Here is a 3,383-nt window from a genome sequence, read left to right as displayed (position 1 = left end):
AGCCCTCTCTTCTCTAACCTGTCCCCTGTTTCTGCCCGGCAGGTTCTGTCATATCACGCCTCAGCAGCAGAGGAAGAAACGAAAGAGCTCCAGTCCTTGGCGGTAATCCTCCCCACTTCCTCTGTGAAAATGGCTAACTACAGACACCTAGTTAATGCGTATATATGCCTCTCTCAGGGCATCTGCTTCCACTAGCCATGGTTCCTTAGACATTTAATCAAATGTGGTAAATATTTAGATGGACACTCGTAACAGCATTCAATCAACTCGAATTTCTCACAGGGCTGCAAAGGCACCGATGATACAGAGCAGAAGATAATAACTTGTGTTGACTTCATAATACATTAATACATTATGTGATTCTGATCTCTTTCCTAATAATTGCTTTAATCTTTACATCTATCCCAGGCCAAAATTAAATTTAGTTTCCAATGCCTGGAGCAGTGGCCAGGTGACTGCGAAGTGGTTGTCTGTTAGGGAAATAACACAAAGATGTGATCATTGTCACCGATAACCTACTCTGCATTATCAAGACTTGAGAGTGATTTTAGTTTCTGACCATACGGCTTACAGAGCGTTATGTGAAATCAGGTTCAAATAAGGCCAGTTCCTGAATTCTCGTTATGCTCTTATTCAGTGTGCTGAGAGGGAAAAGCGCAGTACAGTGGTATCTGTTCTAGGTTTTGATTGAGATTAATGAAAATTTGAGGCACTTACATATTTGCAACCACGGGCTTAGATTTGAGACGATAGAGGCCGGGTCTGTGTGAGCTGTGACGAGTCATAAGGAATGAGAAGGGCGTGAACAGGTCCCAGAGCTTCTTCCTCATCGCCGTCATCATCATGGCCCGCCAAACACGCGTCCCCCGTGCCCTGACGTGCGTTTCCCACGTACACTGCCACACTGAAGCTGGGGCAGCCAAGTCACTGGCTCAAGGAAGCGGAGCCAGGTCACACGGTCACACGGTCGACCCCCAGCAGGTCACACGGTCACATGGTCGACCCCCAGCAGGTCACGCGGTCACACAGTTGACTCCCAGCAGGTCACACGGTCACACACATGGAGCGATGAGCGATGGAGTGATGGAGTGATGAAGTGATGAGCAATGAGCGATAAGTGATGGAGTGATGAGTGATGGAGTGATGGAGTGATGAGTGATGAGTGATGGAGTGATGGAGTGATGAGTGATGGAGTGATGAGTGATGGAGCGATGAGTGATGGAGTGATGGAGTGATGAGTGATGAGTGATGGAGTGATGGAGTGATGGAGTGATGAGTGATGGAGTGATGGAGTGATGGAGTGATGGAGTGATGGAGTGATTCCTGAGAAGGCAGCTCCAGGAATGAAACAGCAGAGGTGAGAGGCCGTGGTGAGAAAATGGGGAAGTGAGCACAAACCGGTCTTTAAAAACCAGTTTTGTGTGAAAGAGAGAGTGCAGAAGTAGCTGAAAGGCGTTGGCTGAATCTCGTGAGGTTTTTATTGTTCGTTTTGATTTGTTCTGGGCTTGTGAGCAGCGTTTGCTGACTAGCCAGTAAACCAACATGTTCTTGGACCAGGGGAGCGGGGGGACGTTGCAGGGGAGCGGGGGACGGGCCGTGCCAGACGGGGAACTGATCTGGACCCTATGTGGCCAAGAGGGAAGGGATAATAATATAACAGTAGCCACCCCGATGAAGCACGTACCACCTGTGTGGCACACTGGAGTTCTTCGTGCGTGTTGACTAAGGGCATTTAATCCACAGCAACCCTATACTACTGTATATGCTAGGTGTAACGAGCATTTTGAAGTTCTGTTTGAGATTGAGAGAGTTTAATTTCCCTGGTCTGGGTCTCACAAGTTGTAGGTGAGGGTGCCAGGACTGTCCAGGTGGCCCAGGGCCAGAGGCCATAGCTACAGAGGAAGGGAGGGATGGAGGACTTGTGATCCCGATGGAATCACTCACTGAGTGGGAGCCGTTTGCCAAGGGCAGTTTGAGGAACCTGAGATGATTTCACCTCGAAGGTTCTGCTTCTTTTGGAGTTAACCTCATTTGGCATTGGCTGTACTTATTTTGTTCTCAATGGTATTTGAAGAAATGAGCTTTTTTTTTTCTGTTATATACGAAGGTTTATAGGTTTAAAGCATCTTTCACATCAGGCTTAATCGACTCATTTGTCTAACCCTCCTAGAATGCTGAAGTTTAGAACTAAATGCACACTGTGAGTGGGAAATGATCACATGGAAAGACAGATTTTGAAGTCTTGCAGGCTCTGGGGGGTCATTAAGTTAGTTCAGAAACGAGGGCGAGGTTACACTCTGCCATGTGCTGTTTTAGATAAATAAAAACTAGCATATAGAGTAATTTCTAAAGATAATGCTGAAAAACATCACTGGGCTATTTCCTTTTCACTTTGAAAATAGCATAGTCTTTCAGAAAATTCTGAAAACTATTTTCTCAATTATGTTTATAATTTTAGCAAGAGAAAAACACTGTGGAATAACTGAAAATTGCTGCATTACAGTATTGTTCTAAAGCATCTGTTGTTCCATTTGGGAAATAGATTTCTGGCAGCTGCACTGAGAAGTTTAGGGTTACGTGGCTTGTGGGTCAAGTAGCTCTTTTCAATGGCTTGGAATTCAGCAGCCAATTGCAATTCTATCAACCTAATAAAAATTCGTTTACAGCTCCAGCTACACAGGTGTCTGCATCATCCAGCAATCACCAAAATAGCAAATCTTGTCAGTGTCTGATTATCTCAGTTTAAAACTTAAATTGAAAAGCTGTCAAATATTTCCTAAACTTTTATTTTTAAAAATTAGTTCTTAAGAGAATTAAATAATGTATGCAAGGATACTAAATATTTATGCCTATGCCCAGAAAATTCATTAGTCGTACAAAGGTAAATTTGTTGATGGGAAATTCATAATTCTTATTTTTTCCCTTGCTTTATTTGAGTTTTCTGTATTGTATATCCTATTTTCAATCTAATCTTCTCTGAGCTTCAAATTGGATATAACAGAAATAAGGCCTTAAACTAAGCATGTGGCCATCTACCTTTTAACGGTCCTTAGTCTCAAGTACTGAGAAAAATGGAAGGACTCAACGGACCTGGTTACGGTTATTATGAAGTTCTCAGGTGCTGACTGTTCGGTTGGTTCGATTGCCTTTTCTGCCTTCCTCTCTCATTAGAAGAGCAGTAGATAAATGTGTATCCATTTAGTTTTTTTTTTTTATCATAACTCCGTTTTGTCACCGAGCCAGTGCCAACTCCGCTCAGTCCCCATAGCTCCCACTGGGCAGCAGTGTCTCTAACCACAGGTCTCGTGTCTGAGAGGAACGGGGCCCTGTTGAGCCCCTGAAATTCTGTGTCAAGACCGCCAGAGGGGCAGGGCTGCCCACGC

The 3,383-nt window shown here is 44.4% G+C and overlaps 1 protein-coding gene across 4 annotated transcripts in view; it reads left to right on the top strand.

Moving 5' to 3' along the window:
• PDE5A (phosphodiesterase 5A) overlaps positions 1-3,383 on the top strand; it is a 106,651-nt gene that overhangs the window by 68,199 nt on the left and 35,069 nt on the right. The window lies entirely within an intron of this gene.

Source organism: Pteropus alecto, unplaced genomic scaffold (assembly GCF_000325575.1).
Source record: "Pteropus alecto unplaced genomic scaffold, ASM32557v1 scaffold17, whole genome shotgun sequence".
Classification (NCBI taxonomy): Eukaryota; Metazoa; Chordata; class Mammalia; order Chiroptera; family Pteropodidae; genus Pteropus; species Pteropus alecto.
Note: the sequence above shows the minus strand (reverse complement) of the source record. Positions and strands in the feature narration are given on the sequence as shown.